Genomic DNA, 22,172 nt, shown 5'->3' with positions numbered 1-22,172 from the left:
GCAGCGAGGAGATGATAGGCTGTAACCTCTAGCAACCATTCAGTGAGCAGTATTACTGTACAGTAATCTCTATCAACCAATTAACAAGCAGAAATCATTGGCTGTAACCTCTAGCAACTAATCAGTGAGCCATAATGTGTGCTGTAACCTCTAGCAACTAGTCAGTAAGCAGTAAGGATATGCTATAACAGCTGGCAACTAATCGTAATTGCTGCCTGATCTGATACAGTAAACTGATTTTAAGTCTAGCTGCTATTTATTAGTTGTCTCAGAGCAGGTGGAGTGCGAAATTGCATGGGGAGGGGGGCCCAAGAAAATTTTTGCCCAGGGTCCAATCAATATTAAAGACGGCCCTGCCTGTAATACATTACCTTTTTAACAGCATATCTACAATGTATTAGCGTGCATTGAGCGGCGGTTCATGGAGTGCATTATATTGGGGATTAATATGTGAACAGGCTCTTACTTTTTTTGTATCAAGCAACTGTTGAAATGTAAGCAAATGTTACCAGATAGATGAATATAACTTATGACTATCCAGTTTGAGGCAAAGCGCACCTACACATGATCAGTAAATGAACTCTGCATGAATTAATATTTTATATTATTGATGCTTTTTTTTTTGTGATGATAGTGTCTTGTCTGTAGGTAAAACCTTGCACATAATCTTGTAATGAGTGCTCCACCGCCCCCTGCTGGCTCTACAACAAAACAAGTGTTGGGGAAAAATGCAAGACAGTGTGTTTAGGAATATTTTAAGCATATCATTGTATTATACTACAAATTAATTTTTTTTCAGTTTCATAATTATTTAGAAGTCACATAATATCCTGAATTTTACTAGTGTCATAGCTGGTATGATTTACCGATAATATTGAGGGATACTTTGATGCTAAGCAAATTCATTTCAGACATATTGGACAATAGCAAAGATAAGGTCACACTTGGGCTATTTATGCCAGCATTCTTTTCATTATCACCTGGACTGCTGATTGTTGCAACATCTCAGAGCAGACGTCTGATGTTACACAAACAGCATTTTTTTGTATAATCAGATCTTATTGTATTAACAAAAAACAAAAAAAAGAAAATGTGCAGAAAGAGACAAACAAAAAAAAGTTAATATATAATAATACAGGAACCTAACTTTCCTGGTGCCAACATGGCAGCATTGCTTGGGGTAGTATGTTGTCATGGATTGGCGCAATGAAAGGAGAACTACCATAAGTATTTTATACAGTTTTCTGTTTTTCTGGCACCAACATAGCTGAATAGTGCCTTATGTATACTGCCATGGATTGGCACCAGGAAAGGAAAATTATGTTATTTGATACAACTTTCCAGTTTTACTGTCCCTGACCATCCCTCTTAAGCTGCAAAGGCAGCTGGACATGTACATATTCTGCTGCAAAAATGATACCCCCTGTGCTGCAGCACCGCTGCTGAATGCAACCTGTTCAAGTGAATGGCGTGTGTGCAGCTCTTGTTGTTGTGGCACAGCCTTTACATGGTTAAAACAAGCGGTCAGGTGGTGCCATTTTGCCCCTCACCGCCTGCCAAACAACTCTAAAAAAGGGCCGCAGATCCTTATCAGAGGTACCAAGGTCTGCTGCAGGTGTAAATTTACTCTAATGTTACCCTAATGGTTATAAGTAACAACGTTTTTAGCTAGTCGTTTTTATGTCCGTTTATAACCAGAGTCCTATGCACTAAGGTGAAAAAACAGCTGGCAGTGATCAGACCCCCTGTTTTACTTACCTGAGCCCTAGAACTTGACCCGGCGGGGAGATGCGCTGTCTCTCTGCCTGGAGTTCTTGGCTCTTGATTGGATGGATTGATAGCAGCGCAGCCATTGGCTACCGCTGCTGTCAATCAAATCCAATGACGCGGGCGCTGGGGGCGGGGCCAAGTCCTGCATTCTGCCTCTATGGACGGTGAATGCTGGACTCGGGATCTCGCCCGCAAGGTAACCCCCTGGGAGAGTGGTTCTCCCAGGGGGTTATATGATGTGGGGAGGAGCCGTGAGAGCTGCCAGGGGACCCCAGAAGAGCAGGTTCGGGGCCACTCTGTGCCAAACGAGCTGCACAGTGGAGGTAAGTACAGTATCATATGTTTTTTTTTTTTAAACAGACCTTTACAATCACTTTAATGTTAGGGGGAACCCATATAACTCTATGAATAAATAGGTAAGAATGAGTAAGTTTACTAACTTGGGGAGCAGACTATGGTAAGGAGAGACAAGATCAAGGGGAGAAGGAGGAAGTGGGAACCATGGAAGTATGAGAGGGAAGAGGGAGAAGGGGAAAGAGAGAATGTAGAAAAAAAAGGAGGAAAAAAGAATGTAGAAACAAGAGGAGGAAAAAATAGAACAAAAAAATAGGGTGGGGCAGGGTGAAGAGGTAAATGGTGTGATTAATGCTGCATAAACACGGTCGGAATGTCCGAAAACAAATGTTCGATGTGAGCTTGTTGTCCGAAAATCTGACCGTGTAGGCTCCATTGGACATTTGCTGTCGGAGTTTCCGACAACAAATGTTTGAAAGCTGGTTGTCAAATTTTCCCGACAACAAAACTTGTTGTCGAAAATTCTGAGCGTGTGTTCCGATGCACAAAATTCCACGTATGCTCGGAAACAAGCAGAAGAGCCGCACTGGCTATTGAACTTTATTTTTCTCGGCTCGTCGTACGTGTTGTAGGTCACCGCGTTCTTGGCGTTCGGATTTTCCGACATTTCTGTGACTGTGTGTATACAAGACAAGTTTGAGCCAACATCGGTCGGAAAAAAAATCCACGGTTTTGTTGTCGGAATGTCCAATCGTCTGTACGCGGCATAGTATTATTTTAGGTATGAAGTAAACATTGGGCCCAAGTCATGTAGTGGAGCTCATAATTGTCTTCTTATCAGGAGACCATATTCCCAAAATATTTAGTAGAGTCAAATGAACACATCCGATCTACCACAATAGGGCGCTGTGTCGATCTTCAGCATCTGAAAATAACAGTACGGGTTGCAGCTAAGTGGAGTAAGAGGCCACGTTTATTGTTCCTATAGTCGCCTTGTATAATTGAAAGTAATAGAATACGTGTATCTTTCTGTATGCTAATGACTTGATTTAAGTTGGGGTTTGCTGTTGAAGGACATCTACCACAAAATACTTGACTGAGAAGGATCAAACGGGAGCTCATATAACCATATCAACCCACTTATTATTTCTAGGATAGTGAACTATCGTTTCACTAAGGAAAACAGTAGGGTAAAACAAAACTGTAAAAGGAGAATACTTACTATCAGTGAGCTAAGGGGTACTACTCAACGCAACAGCCATATAAGCAACCCATGTTTTCTTTCTTTGGGTATGGGATCTTTAAAATGAGAAAGCAAAATGTGCTATTAGTATAGTACCCCATATATATTTCAGTACAAGAGCCAGTTCACAAAAAATGCAGTTCAGCGTGTTTTTTTTTTTTTTTCTGAATCAAAAACGTATTAATAGTAGGTTAAGAAAAAAGAGAGGGGGAAAAAGCTGGGGGAGGAGGAGAAAAACAGGCAGTTGAGCCACAGTATTACCATCCTCCAACTGCCCACCTAAAGCCTACCATACAGCTGGAGGAGTCTGCTTACATGCCGTTAGTGTAATGCCATGCCTACACATCTGTAGCAAATTTAACGTGACACGTTTAGTTGACAGGCATCATCTGCCAAACTTGCCCGAAAAAAAAAATAAAAGAAAAAAAAATTGCTTTTTGAGCACCTGACAACAGCGGCACCATGGATTGCATTTCAGAGATTATAGAATTGTGAATTAAGCCTTATGCCATGTACACACGACTGGACTTTTAGACGGACAATCCGACAGACTTTGCAGCTGAGGTCCATCGGACTTTCAAACGAACGGACTTGGCCACACACGATCACTCCAAAAGTACGACGGATTCGAACGTGATGACGTAGAATAAGGAAGTTCATAGCCAGTAGCCAATAGCCGGTTTTAGTGCGTCGGACTAGCACACAGACGAATGGATTGTCCGCTAAAAGCCGAGTCCGGTGGACAAATTTGAAACCAATCTTATTTCTAGGTCCGCCAGACTTTTGGGAACAAAAAGTCTGCTGGAGCCCACACACAATCGGATTGTCCGACGGACTCTGGTCTACTGGACCTAGTCTGCCGGAAAGTCAGATTGTGTGTATGTGGCATTAGAGACAATTTAAATAGCAATTTTATATACATACAAGATCAAAATAAAGATTTTGGAATGCTTGACATACCAGTTACTGTGCATCACACTGGTGTGTGTTGTCTAGGGGTTGGGGAGGGAAGGTTGTGATGGTCGTTCAAACCATCATATCACAATATATCATAAAATAAGTGTAGTTCAATGGGTAACATGTATGCTAAAACACTAAACAAAAATGAACTATAGTGCTTAAAAAAAAGATGTAGCGCAATAATGTGTGCATATAAACTATACTCACTAATCTGACCACACTCCGCAGGACTAATGATCAGAAAACACACATATTAATGCAAAATAAACATATCTGAAAGGGTCAATATATAATATATATAAAATGAAAACCCCTATGTGATGAAATAGTGACAGTTCATATACACTATATTACCAAAAGTTATGTCTTTACATGCACATGAACTTTAATGGCATCCCAATCTTAGTCTGTATGGTTCAATATTGAGTTGGCCCACCCTTTGCAGCTATAACAGCTTCAACTCTTCTGGGAAGGCTGTCCACAGCATTTAGGAGTGTCTATGGGAATGTTTGCCCATTCTTCCAAAAGCGCATTTCAGGCACTGATGTGGACGAGAAAGCCTGACTCGCAGTCTCTGCTCTAATTCAAAAGGTGATCTATCAGGTTGAGGTCAGGACTCTGTGCAGGCCAGTCAAGTTCCTCCACCCCAAATGCGTTCATCCATGTCTTTATGGACCTTGCAGTTAAACAGCTATGCAGTTCAATTCAGTCCATGGGGTTTGTGTAGTGAATTAGCACGTTAAATATAAAGAGTATGACATCCTTAAGCCCCATACACACTATCAGATTTTCTGCTGATTTTTGTCTTCAGATTTACCAAAACCATGTAGTGCAAGGGACTGCCTGATTGCATACACATTGAAACTCCTAAGGTTTGACCTCATATTATATGGTTTTGGTAAATCTGAAGACAAAAAGCAGCAGAAAAAAATCTGATGGTGTGTATGGGGCTTTAGGCTTGTAATGGGGAGAGGAACTAGCAGGGAAAACACAGCTGCTGCAGTGATTAAGACAATATTAGTACACAACCTCAAGGCAAACAAACACTTTTTTTTTTTTTCTTAAATGAACTTGACCGTTGATTGTCAGCCATGCTTACCGCTCACTCTCCCCTGGAAATACGCATTTTATTACATGGACAGATGCCCCTTCCTCAGCTGTGGGGGTCAGGGTACTCCATCATATTTTTTGTCTTGCAGAGAGAGAAAGATTAGTTTGCCATGAAGATAAAGTACAGGCTTCTCTGCAGCAGAGGTCAGAGGGCACTCACAACTATTTATTTGCCTTTAAAACTCAGATGGAATATGATTAATGCAGGATATTAGCTTATAACTTTGCAGGTGCTGTCATGGGATACTGACCCCATTCTAATCCCCAGTAGTACAGTGAGCACACAGAGAGGGACTTTGTTGTTGCCGAAAAAAGCTCAGTTTTAAGATCCCCAGTCCACACATATGACAGATTTGTAGTTACGGCCTCTGCAGCCTTTGGCTTATGATCTGGTATTAACTTCTTCACCGCCAGAATTCATCTCCTGTGCTATGAGCTGTTAGCCATAGTGTTCATATATATGTCTCCTTACTGTTTATATCCTCTAATTCAGTAGGCAAACTATTCACAATTTAGACATGTTTGTAGGCAGGATAGAAAAAATAAATAAAGGAAGCATTCAATAAATTGTTTACAAAGTTGAATGTGCAGTTAGCACGGGGGAGTTCAATAAAGTTCTAGCAACATTTTTGTGGTGGTTTAAATTGTTGCATCCCGTTTCAACCCTTAAAAGCCCCCATGATTGTTTTGCAATTGTAAGCATTACACACGGTTGAAGGGCAGTTGTGATCTGGCCCCATTCTAGTGGTGGTACCGCCCACTGAATGCGACATGGGGTATTTTTTTTTTCTTGTGGCTTTGAAGCAAAGTATCACAGCATGTGTACCACTCCATTCTACCAATGTTGTAGCTTAAGGTAGGCTATGGCGATGGGGGAATGTAAAACCATGGCTGGACTGTCTATTTTTACCACCTTCCAGCCGCAAGTGTGAATTAGGCTTTATTGAGTCAACATACAGTCAACAAATGAAGTGAGGAGATTCAATGTTAACCACTTGCCGACCGCCCGCCGTCATTATACGTCGGCTGTTTGAAGAGGAATATCGTTGTTATGGCAGCAGCTACCTCCTCTTCTTCAGTAGGCGGTCGGCTTTCAGATAAAACTGGTCTCTGTGTGCCCAAGTGGAACGAAGACCACGGAGATGCTCCTCTAATGCAGAAATATTCTGCCTAACAAACAAGTCAGGCAACATGGAAGGTTGGAAACCATAATTCCCTATAAACTGGGACAATTGGGAAGCAGAATTTAAGGCACTATTGTGAGCAAACTCTGCCCACGGTAATAGATCTGACCAAATGTTTTGATGGTCAGAAATATAGCAATGTAGGAATTGCTCCAAGGAATAAATGGCTCATTCTGCAGCCCCATTAGACTGCGGGTGAAACGCAGAGGAGAAAGCAAGCTGAATTCCCAACAGGACACAAACTGACTACCCCTGTCCTAGACAATCACCTTGGGTAGCCCATGTAAGCGAAAGATCTCCTGAGCAAAAATGGAAGCCAGTTCCTTAGAAGTGGGCAACTTCTTAAGTGGAATACAATGGCACATCTTTGAGAACCGGTTAACCACCATAAGGATAACTGTGTTGCCCTGGGAGTTGGGTAACTCCACAATGAAATCCATAGACAGGTGTGTCCAGGACCTCTTTCCACTGAGTATGGGTTGTAGGAGGCCCACTGGAAGGTGTTGTGGAGTCTTACTCTGAGCACACAAAAAACAGGCAGCTACGAAGGCAGTTACATCAGCACGTAGACTAGGCCACCAGAATTGTTGGGAAATGGCCCAAAGAGTTTATTCTTCCCAGGGTGGCCAGCAGGCTTGGGAGAATGGTAAGTCTGGAGCACGGCAGTATGGAGACCTTCTGGGACATAGCAGCGGTCACAAGGTTTCTTAGGAGGAGCATGGACCTGAGCAGCAAGAATTTTGTCACCCAAAGGAGAAGTGAGACTAATGCGAACCATAGCCACAAGGATGCATAGTGGTCTCAGAGGTAGGATGTTGAGACAGAAGTACAGTTAAATCACACTTGTTTAATATAAAAAGTAAAAATAAACAAACTTAGTCAAAACATAGTTCAGTAACCAAGAAGCATAGTCAGCCAAGCCAGAAGTCAGGGATCAAGGTAGTGCAACAGAAAGCAGGATCTCGAGCCAGAAGGGATGTCAGCAAAGCAAGTCTTTAACAAGATCGCAGGAGTTCATTTCTGTGGTATTGACCAAGGCAAAGGCAGAGCTCCTCTGGACTGGAAGACTTAAGTAGGCAGGACTGACGAGCTGAGTAACTGTGGAGAGATAGGAGCTAGCAATTAGCCGACAGCTGAGCAGCCAGCTCAGAGAAGGAAGGGCTGAGCCCAGCCCTGACAGTAACATAAAGAAATAATTCCGGATAATAGTTACCAGGTAATGACTAAGTGCTAACATTTGCGCAAAACGCGTCTACCTCTTTGTCCCCTGCTCCATCTGTCAACCATTTATTGCCATTTGTGGTGAAAGTAGTAATTTTCCACCCATTTTTTCTGTTTGTTCACTTGGGTCAGTGACAGGGAATTTCTCTATCATGGACACAGATGGCAGTATACAATTTTTATTAGAAGAGTGGGGTAGAGTTAGAATCTGTCTCAGTTTGAGTGGTTGCCTGTGTCCATTCTGGAGAGATTCCCTGTTACTTGCTGTGATCTTCAGGTCAAGAAATCCCTGTTCTATCAGAAGCAAAAAAATATTTTTCTTTGTCATTCCACTAAATGTATAAAAATCTTTTACATTCTTAAACATGTTTTGGTTCTCCCAAAGTTCTCCAGATCCTAGCCACACCCTCTATGTATTGTAAGCCTAGCTCTCTTTGGTTTAGGCATAGATCTCACCACTGCTAAATATATATATATATATATATATATATATATATATATATATATATATATGTATGTATATGTATGTATATGTATGTACATTAATGCATCCCATTAATGCCCAGTGACCTGCATTTTTCTGATATGGATAAATGCAGGTCACTGCCAAGGCACATAGAAAACAATGATTTTAGCATGCAGGCACTTGTGAAACTAGGCTGCAATGCATGCCAATACATAAGCTGTAAATACATCTAAACGTGCATACTGTACAAATGCAAAACACGCATATGTAGCACCCTCTAGTGTACAGTTTAGAGTGAGGAAAATTTATTTTGACTCACAGTAGCCTGTGTGAGTCCGGTTAATTGGTCAGTGTTACTGTAAGTTAGACATCTGTTACCTCCTCCGTTTCTAGAAGCTTCTGGAACTTTCTAGGAGCTAGTGGGTAGAGGAAAGGAGGCCAGGATCTGAATATTTATGGGAATCTGGCCAATCCCCAGGCAGGAGGCCATGCAGGTATATATATATATATATATTTGTTTGGTTTACAAATCAACAATTCATGGCAGTGGACTCTCATGGTACTATGAGAGAGAACAGCAATTGGCTATGCAAGGAGCCAGAGCAATGAATTCAAGGAGGATTTACTGCCCAGGCTAATTCTCTTGAATATGCAGTATTTGGCTTTAGCCATTGGGTTCTGTGAACAACATTTTTTTTGTAAGAAGGTAAAAAAAACTGGAAAATGTGTGAAAAAGGTCCCTAAGGTATCTTTCTTTTTTATTTTGTATAGAGCAAAACAGCTTTTTTTTTTTTGCTGATTAGGGAGATGCCCCCTATATTCCTGTTCTGGAGGCAGCTAACATTTATTTTGGATTTACCTTAACTTTCATTAACAGTGACATTGATGATGAGGAAAATTGGAGAGAGTGAATCTCTCTAAGCCCTTGTACACACGGTCAGACATTCCGACAACAAAATCGGAAAAAGTTGTCGGAAAATCCGATCGTACGCAACGTGATGATGTTATTTCGTTACGACGGGACTACGTTCAGGCTAGTAGCCAATATCTTTGGTCTAGGAATTTGATCTGACCATGTGTGGCACTTTGTCCGATCGGAATTCTCTACACACAATCAGACAAAGTCCGATCGGATCATGTTGTCGGAAAGTTTTATAGCCCAGCTCTAAAACTTTGTCCATGGAGCCCACACACAGTCGGATTATCCGACAACACGGTCCGATCGGACATTTTCCGTCGGAATGTCCGACCGTGTGTACAAGGGCTAAGTGTTCATGAGGCAACAATTAACCCCTTACCACTCTTTTCAATTCTGAAAAGGTTTTTCTTTAAGTTATATTTAAAGTGCCACCTGCTGTCAGACAATAAGAATTTGTATTGTTAGTTTGCAATAATACATTTTGTAAAAAAAAAAAAAAAAAAAAAGCTTCAAAAATATCTCCTCAGTGTGATGATAGACTAACCAAAAATAAAATTTGCTTATTATATCATTTGGCAAATCAACAAAGGGCTAAATTATTTTTCAAATGTCGTCATTGCTAATTTCTCTGTCCAGTTGTATTTATTTTCTTTTATAACAAGATACACATTATTTTTAAAGGCGTACTTTAAGGCTTGATTCACACCTATGCATTTTTAGTGCTTTTTGCATTTTGCAGATTTGCACTGCAGTGCCTTTAACATGGTTTCCTATGGACCACATTCTGTAGTGCAAATCTACAAAATGCAAAAAGCACTAAAAATGCCTAGGTGTGAATCAGGCAGACCAATGACCTGGCATCCACTGGAGGGGTTAATTGTGTGTGATGGGAGGAATGTTCACCCATGAAGGATGGTTTCTCCCTAGAGATGTAGCTATGGAATGTGTGTGTACAGCAGGTTTGACAGGTGGAATGTGCGGTGATGTCCTCAGCTGTCATGACATACTTCACTGCCTGCCCTGCCCTGGATGAAATCTTGCTGGGATCAGTCATAGCAAACGCATATGGTGTGTAATAGTCACATATTGTAAATGACTTGACATTGTGCTTTCACTTCCTTAGACAGAAGCACCTGCTCTGAGCTTTAACAAGCTGTCTTGTAGGCTGATTCTTCACAGGAAATTACTATGTGAATTACTGTGTCTGTGCGATTGTATCTCTGTCACACGGAGTGCCTAAACTCATGCAGATAAAATACTGCTTGCTGTATTATATATATGCTAATGCTGAGGAATGGAATATAAATTTGTATTTTCTGTGAAATCTGGCCATCTTTTTTTTCATACCACTCAATGCTTAGTCTTCACTTCGACATCTTCCCGTGTAATAAAAAATAGTAAACACAAATCGGCTGTATGACGATCATATAGAACTGTTTGAAGCCCGTATTATGCTTTTATAAAATAGCAGAGCCAATTGACTGAAGTGTAACACCTTAGTGAATAGGGATGAGTGCAATTCAGGATATTAATATACCGAAATTTTTTAGCAAATTTCTGTAAAATGTTGTCAATTTTGGTGAAATACATTGGAGTCATTGGAAATAAAGTCGTTTTTGGTGGTATTTAAAATTGAAATTGGCTCTAAATGAACGTTATCTTAGCTCTTTACAATTAGCCTGCATTTGAGCCAAAGAAAGGGCCCCTCATTCAAAGAAAGAAAATGAAAGGCATAGCAAAAAATAAAGTAACAATAGTAAAACAACAATGCACGTATAGTGCGAAAATATACACTCCAAAAGGTAAAACATTACAAAACTAAATAAAATAAGCTTAAAGTGATTGTAAATGATCACCTTGAAAAACCACACATTCAGCTTAAAATAGAAATGAAAGGCAAAAAAAATTTGTATAGATATAAAAAAAATTATAAAAACATTATAAATACCTTTTTTCTTACTCTTTTTTTTTTTTTTTTATAAGTCATCACATTCCCTCTGTTCTCAGCTGCATAAGAGCTGGGAGAGGAGAATCAGCAGCACATTGAGCTTCCCAGTGAATGGCTGTGCAGGGGTGGCTTGTCAGGACAAGTCTGATCATTGGAGGAAAGCACACTGAGTTTCCCAGTATAGTTAGAGAAGTGTCCAAGATAAACTTTCCTGTTTAGTGTGGTCAGTTTTTAGTAAAGGGACTAGCAGGAACACCAGGGATTTCACACAAAGAAAGCAATACAAAAAGAACAGTATACTTTCTCATACAAGTACATGGTACAACGGGCACATATCTGGAATATGAAGTGTTGGGGTAATAAATGCTTTAAATATCCTAAAGATAACCAGTAACCCCCCAATCCCCCCTTTAAAATTTAAAAAGCAGCTCAATGAGCAAATAAAATCACAAAACCAGTACACAGGGGAATCCTTGTGTTTAAAATACAACTATCTTCTGCCTGGCAATAACAGGGAGGTTCTCAGTGTTGTATGTTAAGAAGATCAAGATCATATACCCGAGTTATAAAGTCCATTTATTTTACATTATACTGTGCAGGTTCATATGACTGGCAGTGTTTTTTTTTTCTACTTTTACATAGAATTGCAGGTTCTTTTAATATTATTATCGGCTGTGCTTCATTTCTCATGTTCAAATTTGTAGATGTGGGGTTGCAATAGGGTCAGAGATAGGGGTGTTTTGGAACTACAAAAGAAATTGTATGATTGCATTTCCTTGTTTCTGATTTCCAAACTTTCATCAAGCTGCTGTAATTATTAAAAATGTTTTTTTTTGTTTTATCTCACCTGTGAAGGTTCTCATTTATCCAAGGCAGGGTATAGCTAGAAGTAGTTAGTTACATTTGGCAAGAACCAAAGAATTTGCCTGGATAGGCAGCACAACTTCCTCGCCTTTCTGCTTGCTCAGCGGGGATCTCTCTGCTGAATACCGCTGAGCAGGTGAATGACAGGTCCATGGCCGCTCTGGGGCAGGTCACTCTCCTCTATGGGGCAATTGGATGGAAACGGGTCCGCCTGTCCATTTCCATCCGAACTGCCAGACGGATAGGGAATAAGACCACCATCCGTTTGTTTTTGGCAGACAGGACCGGATGGCGCTTCATAGAAGAGATGGGAGGGTTCAAATAGGTCCACCTGAAAAACTGACAGGCTGACCTGATTGGACAGCCCGTATGAAAGGGGCCTTACACCATTCCATTTCTGATATTTATCTGCTTTCAAAATAACAATTTCGGTGGCAGTATATGACTCTTGTCCACCAGCATTGGAAAAAAACTTGTACAGAGAATTTATGGAGGCTACCATTGCTGATCTTTTTTTTTTTTTTTGATGATATTGATAATATACTGATGTGCTGTCTTCAGTACTTCCTAAGTAATTGTCCTGCAACAGCTATGCAGATCAGGAGCTCTGACTTTGCAGCTTGCTTACTCCAAGTCAGTGAATGTAAGTACTGAAGCCAGAGAGAAATAGATATTTTTGGGTCGGAAATGTCAGTCCTCTTTTTTTCTTTAGTGTCTTTTTATATTAGGACATAGTGGGGTTAATTTTACTAAAACTGGAGAGTGCAAAATCTGGTGCAGCTTCTAACTTCAGCGTATTCAATTAAGCTTTGACAAAAAAAAAAATCTGGAAGCTGATTGTTTTCTATGTAGAGCTGCATCAGATTTTGCAAAGTTTTAGTAAATCAACCTCAGTATATGAGGCAATTTTTTTTTATTTGCAATTATATTCAAGATATTCTTGAGACTGACTTTTGTACACCAGAATATTTTGTAACAAAATTTTTTATGGAATAAGATCCACTGTTTACTGACACTTAAACAATGCTCCAAAGGTAATAAACGTAATTGTTTTAAAAGTCCTCACTTTTCTGCCTACAAATGATTTAATTACAGTCAGACATTGAGGATCATTGCCTCTAGAGGGTGCTAATGTCATGTTCTTTACATCCATGGATATCATTAGTGCACAACCTGCTGTCTAATCTTCACAGCTGAAGGTTTGTACTCTTGTAGGTTTTTTCTTTTGTTGTTGCTGTTTTAATGTTTTTTTTTTTTTATAGTTAGAAAGGCAGCATTTCAATATAGAATATAATGTAATATTTCCATTTCCCTTGAAAACTCATGTTGTTGATTCCATTAGTAGTATTTAAAGATGTGACTCAGAATGTGTGGCACTGCAGCGTAAATGGTTGGAACAATAGAGGCTGTTATAATTATAAAATTGAACTGTACATAAAAATATAATGACAACGTATATTTCAGTAGTATATAATTACTGAAGTGAAACCATCACCCTGTTGTTTATTAGGTAGTGTAGGTGTTATACATTCATGGATTAAAATAGACAGCCACTATAATTATTAATTGTGGCAGACTGCCAGTAAGAAGTATGACTGCACTTCTCTTAGCCTATTAAATCAATATTATGTGTATATTGGATCCAACGTTGATGCATGGTCACCAGGGTCCTAGTCCTAGTCCTAGTCCTGGGTATCCAATATAGTAAAGGAAGAGGGATCTGATCAATAAGTCGCCCACAGGTGCCTACAAGTCTCTGTGTATTCTCCTGGACACATCTCCTCTTCTGGCCCATACCCATTTTTTTGGTAAAATAGAAATATAATAGAATAGTAAAATATGTTGGAAGCCATATGCTTGAAGATCACTGTCCCCAGTGACCATATAGAGGAAGGACAAGTCTTTAGAGCTCTAAGCGACTAATGTAGGTGGAGTTACTGCATACATATTTGCTCATCCTGCCACTTAAACTGGAGGAACTAATCTGTCTTCAGAATTCTACTATCAAATAGAACTATAAGCAACACTTTTTTTTCAATTTGTGGATAAAATCATGGAGGGTTAAAACCCCTGTCAGTTTTTGCCATCCATGTCCCATTAGGGAGATGTGTCCCATAGCCAAAACAGAAAGCAAGAGGAAATCCCTTCAATTTATGGAATCCCTTCAACTACAGTGCTCTCGGTCAATCCAAAATGTTAATAAACTTCAAACCTGAATATTTAAGAAAGTAAAAGAAAGTAAAAGTTTTGGCTTTCTTAGGAGAATATCTATGTGTGCAAAATTATTGGGCAACTATTAGCCCTTGTACACATGGTCGGACATTCCGACAACAAAATCTGTCAGATTTTTTCAGACGGATTTTGGCCAAAACTGGTGTTGCATACACATGGTAGGACAAAGTTGTCGGAAAATCCGATCGTTTAGAACGTGATGACGTTTGTTCGTTGCGACGGGACTACATTGCGGCTAGTAGCCAATAGCTTTGGTCTCGTAATTTGATCTGCGTGGCACTTTGTTCGATCGGAATTCTCTACAAACGATCGGGCAAAGTCCGATTGGACCATGTTGTTGGAAAATTTTATATCCAGTTCTCAAACTTTGTTGGTTGGACATTCCGACGGAAAAAGTCAGATGGAGCCCACACACGGTCGGATTATCCGACAACACGGTCCGATCGGAAATTTTCCGTCGGAATTTCCTACCATGTGTGCAAGGGCTTAGTCTGCAGAATTATTATGCAACTGAATGAAAAACGAAGATTTTCAGAGCTCACTTGTTTTTTTACATTGGTAAAGTGAGAATAATAAACAAACAATTTTGTGCAGCAGCAACCACAGTCTCCAGACACTGTTCAGAGAGGTGTACTGTTTTCCTTCACTGTAAATCTTCGGTTTAAGAAGGGCCCACATGTTCTCAATAGGGTTTAGGTCAGGTAAGGAAGGGGACATGGCATTATTCTTTTATATTTAAGGCCTTTACTAGCTAGCCATGCAGTGGAGTATTTTGATGCATCCGTTGGAGCATTGTCCTGCATAAATATCATGGTCTTCTTGAAAGATGCAGACTTATTCCTGTACCACTACTTGAATAAAGTGTCTTATAAAAACTGGCAGTAGGTTTGGGAGTTGATTTTTCAGTCGATCTTTAGTCTGTCTGCAGCCCATGAAAGTCTCCAAGTACCTATTTGCAGCCCATGCCTCGTAGAATATACGTTGGGATGTTTTCTTTCCAAAATGGGGACATTTTATGGGTAATTCCACTGGGCTGGTGATCAAGGACCTTCAAAAGTGTGACAGGTAGGAATGAAATAAGATGTGTAATTTATGCTCATAGAACGCCTGAAGGTACTACTTCAATGTTGGGCCCTTGTATGTGGCCAGGCTGTGTAAAAGTCTCACACATGTGGTATCGCCATACTCGGGAAGAGTAGCAGAATGTACTTTGGGGTGTAATTTTTTTCTATATACATGCTATGTGTTAGAAATATCTTATAAATTGACAACTTTGTGTAAAAAAAAATGCCTTTTCATTTTTTTCCCACATTTTCCAAAAACTTCTGGAAAAAAATGAACCGTTCAAAAGACTAGTTTTGCCTCATAGATTATACGTTGAGGTATTTGCTTTCCAAATGGGGTCCTTTTTTGGGCAAATCCATTGTCCTGGTGCTCCAGAGCCTTCACAATTGTAATAGGTGGTTCAGAGATTAGATGTCATTTATGCTCGTAAAACACCTGAAGGTGCTACTTCAATGTTGGTCCTTTGTATGTGGCCAGGCTGCGTAAAAGTCTCATACATGTGGTACCGCCATACTCGGGAAGAGTAGCAGAATGTATTTTGGGGTGTCATTTGTTGTATGCATTTGCTGTGTGTGTGAGAAATAACCTGATATGACAATTTTGTAAAAAAAATCTTAATTTTGCAAAGAATTGTGGGAAAAAAAAACTTAAAAAAAACTCACCATGCTACTTACTTAATACCTTGGGATGTCTGCTTTCTAAAAAGGGGTCATTTGGGGGGTATTTGTACTTTCCTGACTTGTTAGTGTCTCAAGAAATGAGATACACCTGATGTACTGAAGGCCTGATCAGATGTGATAAATTTTCTGTGATTGGCATCATAGTTTGTAGACTCTATAACTTTCACAAGGACCAAATAATATACACTACTTTGGATTATTTCTTACCAAAGATATGTAGCAGCATACATTTTGGCCAAAATATATGAAGAAAAATTACTAATTAGCAAAATTTTATGGCAGAAACAAAGAAAAATGCATTTTTTTCACAAAATGTATGGCCTTTTTTTATTTATAGCACAATAAATAAAAAAAACACTAGTGATTAAATACCACCAAAAGAAAGCTTTATTTGTTTGAAAAAAGGGACACAAGTTTCATATGGGTACAGTGTTGTATGACTAATAGTAATTGTCATTCAAACTGTGAGAGCGCTGAAAGCTGAAAATTGGTCTGGGCAGGAAGGGTGTGTAAGTGCACTGTATTGAGCTGGTTAATGTTATTCCACTGTAATCAATTTATAATCGCAAAACAAATATACAAATACATGTGCAAGATTGTAGTTATGATCTGCTCAACATATGTTATCTGATTTAATCAGAAATTTTTCATTCCTAGTCATATGTATTAACCTTATAACCCACGTGAATAGAGGTTACTTATTTGTGAAATAAATATATATATACATATATATATATATATAAAAGTAAGGAAATCAGAAAAATAAACTTATAAAAAACAAAAGATATATAGTAAACAGATGATGAAGGTCCAGTGAAGAAGCAAAAATGCAAAATATTTGAAATTAAAATAATAAAGTTCATTCATAAATGTTGCAGATGAGTGACAAGATTTCAAGTGACTTTTGTGCTTTGCCAAGATGACTTGTACCTAGATTTGGCCATAGGTGTGCAGTGGATCAAGTGAGATCCGTGCTCCCCCCTCAGTTCCCCTCTCACCAGAACCCTGTACCCCTGCAGGGGTAAAGTGCACATAGTGTTGGCATTTCCCGGAACGATCACCTCCCCCTTGGCTCAGTAAACATTGGGGTGTCTGGACGCCTCAGCCCCTCCTCTCTACTCAGTCCAAAACTAAAACAAACAAAGTTTTGACTTTAGTAATACTTTAAATTTTCATACAGAAATCTACCTAAATCTATTAACATATTCATTTCCTTTGCTTTGGTTATGATTTATTTGGCTCAACATATTTATATGGCCTGCATTTCATCTATCGGTCAGTGTGAACTGAAGCGCAGATACTCCATGGCTGACACATACTCACGGAATCTAGCAACCATAAAGAAGTGTGAGTGCATACACAGCATGATTCTCACATATTCATTATATCCAGTGATATCCATATTCTGCAAAAGGTACAGGGATTGGACTGCTGAGGACTGGGGTAAAGTAATTTTCTTTGATGAATTCCCTGTTCGATTGTTTGGGGCATCCGGAAAAAACCTTGTCCAGAGAAGAAAAGGTGAGCGCTACCATCAGTCCTGTGTCATGCCAACAGTAAATCATTCTGAGACTATTCATGTATGGGGTTGCTTCTTACCCAAGGAAGTGGGCTCACTCACAATTTTACCTAAGAACACAGCCTCGAATAAAGAATGGTACACAAAAATCCTCTGAGAGCAACTTCTCCCAACCATCAAAGCATGATGGAGCACCTTGCCATAAGGCAAAAGTGATAACTAAGTGGCTTGGGGAACAAAACATCAAAATCGTGGGTCCATGGCCAGAAAACTCCCCATACCTTAATTCCATTGAGAACTTGTGGTCAATCCAAGAGAGGCGGATGAACAAAAAAAACCCCCACAAATTCTGACAAACTTCAAGCATTGATTATGCAAGAATGGGCAGCCATCTGTCAAGATGTGGCCCAGAGGTTGATTCACAGCATGCCAGGGCAAATCGCAGAGGTCTTGAAAAAGAAGGGTCAAAACAGCAAATACTGACTCTTTGCATAAACGTAATGTAATTGTCAATAAAAGCCTTTGACACTTATGAAATGCTTGTAATTATACTTAGGTATACCATAATAACATCTGACAAAAAGATCTGAAAAGACACTGAAGGAGCAGACTTTGTGAAAATGTATATTTGTGTCATTTTCAAAACTTTTGGCCACGGGTATATGGCCAGCATTAGTCTAGGAGATGATCAGCAGCATGAATTACTTACCTTATTCCTCCTTCCCCCGGCAGTTGGCACACTCCTCTGCTCCCTGGATGTGGGCCTACCCGTCAGCATCTTCACCTGCAATGCAAGACTGCTGATCTGCATAGTATGTGGTGACTTTAGAAAGCTACAGCCTGCCAGCAATGCAGAGGAGCGACTTTGGAGACCAGTGTAAGGGAGAGGAGGAAGCCTGCAGAAGCAAGGAATAAGGTAACTATTTTACCTTATTCCTATCCCTGTAGACAAAACAAGCATTTAACCCTTTCAGTGTGGAGGACTCAATGCAAGGTAACTTTCCCCAGCCCGGAGTTCTGCTTCAAATTTCATATTTGGCTGTTTGTCTGGACCTCTCGATGCAATATAGTCTATATGGTGCATGGGAAAAAAATGATGATTGTGGGTGTTATTGAGCAGTTATTTATTTATTTTTATCCAGAATGCACCTAAGCATATCCGCCCCTGTAATGTGATTATTTGGTGATGAGGTCCATATATAAAGGATACACATTTGCAATATTCCCAGGTGAATTTCTGGTACAAGCCTAGTTTTATAACTGATATATTGTATTATTTTTCTTCTTTCAAACAGAAATCACATTTGACTAATTGATTTTTTTTAGAAGCTCTATAGCATTATGAGTCAGTGTTGACTACTTCATGAATATAGCATTATCCCACATTTCTTTCCATGGAAACCAGTTTACAATATATCTCACCTTCTTGATTTTCCATTTCCAGTCTTAGCTGTAAAACTTTTCACTATAAGCATTATAGGTGTGCGCAGCCTATTGCATTAGGGTGTGCACCCCAAAGCTCAAACACACATGAATGCCACCTGCTGTCACAGGCAGGAGGCTCTGATGGTGGGAGACAGTTGATTGGGAGCCTATTACCTTACATCCTAAGTATAGGTGTAACGTGTTCCTACAATTGAACCTAGCCTTTAATATAATGGGGGCATTTACACTGGCCACCGGCACCCCAACCACCCACCTGGTGCCACCCCTGGATAATGCTAATGCACATGGGGTGATTAAGGTGTGCCCAGGCACACCCGTCACACCCTGTGTGCATGCCTATGACAACCATATTTATGGAAACAGTTTTCAGTGTAAAAATGTATGCAATGCAACAGATTCTAGCTACAATTGTAGTAAGCGTGGGTGGGGTAAGATGTAGATGGTTAGTGGGCCTAAAGCATTGAGCCTCAGTTGGCATCTTTGTGGGCTGCATATTCCGTGTAGGGCAGCCTATTCATTGCAATAGGCTACCATTCATGTAAGAAATGTGATAAGTGGCCTCAACCCTTTTTTGAAATCACACCAATTCAAATTGCATTGTGAAAATGCACCACAGTTGCTGGTGTGTGGGGGTGCCATTAAGAATTAATTTTTAATTCCCTGTGCATCTGCTTCGTGCAGTACGTTTCTCTGTGGGTTGGTAAAGCGTAAAAATTTTGCATGCAGAGATGTTAACCTAGCCTTACCTTGCACTGTAGTGAGTTTCCCCAACCATTTCTCTCACTCTGCCTCCTCCTACTGCTATAACTATGCACCTAAAGACAGCAAATGACGCCGCTGGACACTTTGTTCAAAGAGTTGGATCTAAGTGCTAAAACAAATGTTCCAACACTTGGCTCCAGGGCACAGCTCTAATACACAGGATACTGGGATTGTGCTATAATCCTAGGACAGCCCTGCCGAATTTTGGACCATTGGGAGGTATACCTATAAAGTATATGTAAAACCAATCACTAAACATAACTTTTAACTTGTTAAAGTAATTCAAAAGTAACTTTCAATATTTTTTTAAAGAGGTTTGGTTTTTAAATCATACCTACCTAGGTAAATTCAGCATCGCTCTGATGCTGCATCTGTCCCCCACCGGCTCTATGACTGAGAGCCAAGCATTCAAAAATCGCTGATCACTTGGTTCTCAGTGCTACATGAACAGAGAGCTGCTGACTGTTAGTTATCCAGTCTGTGGTCTACCCCTCCAGTGCTCACTGGAGCGCTGGGCTGTGGAGGGGGGCGGGAACAGTTGACTCAGGCTCTCACTGGCTTCCTGAGAGGTTGAGCCAGGGGCTGATCCAGGCTTCTGGGTGGATCCTGACCATATGGTTACGATCTTTTCCAAGCCTGGACTGGCTCTGTGATGTCAGCCGACAGCGAGCTTCTGCCTGCTGTCTGCTGAAAATGAGTCCAGAATGAACTGCACTCCTGTGATCCACAGGAGAAGTACAGCCAACAAGCTTTGACTGTACTTCTTCTTTAAGATAAGTAGCTTTTATTAATATCTTCTGAAAGTATTTGTTCAGGCGTTTCCTGTTATACGATGACAACACTCTGTCCCTGTGCTTCTGAGTTGTTACCTGGGCTTCCAATGGTGACTGCAAGTGATTATTTTGACACACACACAATGATGTCACCATCAGGAAATCTGCCCTGAGAAATGCCACACAGCCTTCGCTGAAGTGCATAAATGAAGACAGGACGTAGCTGCAGGAGATCAGCAACACCGAGATACAACAAAAGATGAAAAAATAAGAAAACAAGCCTTTTATTATACAATGTAGAGGTGACCTAGCTTTGTTGCTGCAATTGCAGTAAGAAAAAGTTAGGTCACCAGGTTTGCTGTGTTGTCTGGTAGAGCTGTGTAAATCTCAGGACTGGCTAGACAGTTCATACGTATTTCAACGATGTATTTAGATGTTTTCTGGGGCTCACCTGATGATCACAGGAAAAATATGGCAGGGGGGAGGGAGCATGAGATAGAGTATAGAAAGGGCAGGAAGATATGTAACTTGCATTTGGAAAAGACTTGCAGCTCTGAGGGATAAATCACAAATTGCCCGGCAGCCACTGGTCCTTGAGTTCCTGGCACAGCCCCTTCCCTACATGCATGCCATAACCTTTTCCCTTTTCTAAGAGTGTATCATTATTGGCTATGCAGGTCCAGCTCTTCTAGCTTTCCCATCACCTCCCTACATAACTTGTATGTATCTGCTAGGGAAGGAGTGAAGAGGAATACTATAGAGCAGGGCTCTCCAAACTATGGCCCTCCAGTTGTTCAGGAACTACAATTCCCATCATTAAAACAAAAAAGTGTGGCGCTTAGGTGGCAACAAACCACATGAACCAGTAAGGCACTAATTCAAGCAAAGAAAATTACATACACTTCAAAAAAAGAAAATATGTGTAAATTCCGTTGTATATCAAGAGATCTTACTCCCAGGTGGAAGAGTGCATGAATTTACACATATTTTCTTTTTTTGAAGTGTATGTAATTTTCTTTGCTTGAATTAGTGCCTTACTGGTTCATGTGGTTTGTTGCCACCTAAGCGCCACACTTTTTTGTTTTAATTTTTGTATGTTACTGTGTAGTCTTCAGTAGTGTTGGCAGCTGGGTAGAACACATCTTTTCACAGCGCAGTATTTTTTTTACACCTTTATACAATTCCCATCATGGCTAGTCATGTCTTTGAATGTCTGTGAAACATCTGTAAACTATGTCCCTTTCTAACCAATGCAACCACAAAGCTCCTGATTCACTCCCTGGTTATCTCTTGCCTTGACTACTGCAATTCCCTCCTCATTGGCTTACCTTTTCAATAGACTATCCCCCCTTCAGTTCATTATGAATGCTGTTGCCAGACTCGTCCACCTTACAAACCGCACAGTGTCTGCTACCCCTCTCTGCCAATCCCTCCATTGGCTGCCACTTGCCCAACAAATTCAATTCAAAATACTAACACTTACTTACAAAGCCATCCACAATTCTGCCCCCAGATACATCACTAGCCTAGTCTCAAAATACCAACCTAATCGCCCTCTTCATTTCTCCCAAGACCTCCTACTCTCTAGCTCCCTCATCATCTCCTCCCATATTCACCTCCAGGACTTCTCCCGAGCCTCGCCCATCCTCTGGAATTCACTATCCCAATCTGCCTCCATCTAACAACTGCACTATTTTCTCCATTAGTTCATCCCCC

The 22,172-nt window shown here is 40.3% G+C and overlaps 1 protein-coding gene across 9 annotated transcripts in view; it reads left to right on the top strand.

The window, feature by feature from the left end:
* HDAC9 (histone deacetylase 9) overlaps positions 1–22,172 on the top strand; it is an 880,403-nt gene that overhangs the window by 228,070 nt on the left and 630,161 nt on the right. The window lies entirely within an intron of this gene.

This window comes from Lithobates pipiens, unplaced genomic scaffold (assembly GCF_037356315.1).
Source record: "Lithobates pipiens isolate NorthernLeopardFrog02 unplaced genomic scaffold, aLitPip1_a1.2 Scaffold_19, whole genome shotgun sequence".
In the NCBI taxonomy this organism is placed as follows: domain Eukaryota; kingdom Metazoa; phylum Chordata; class Amphibia; order Anura; family Ranidae; genus Lithobates; species Lithobates pipiens.
Note: the sequence above shows the minus strand (reverse complement) of the source record. Positions and strands in the feature narration are given on the sequence as shown.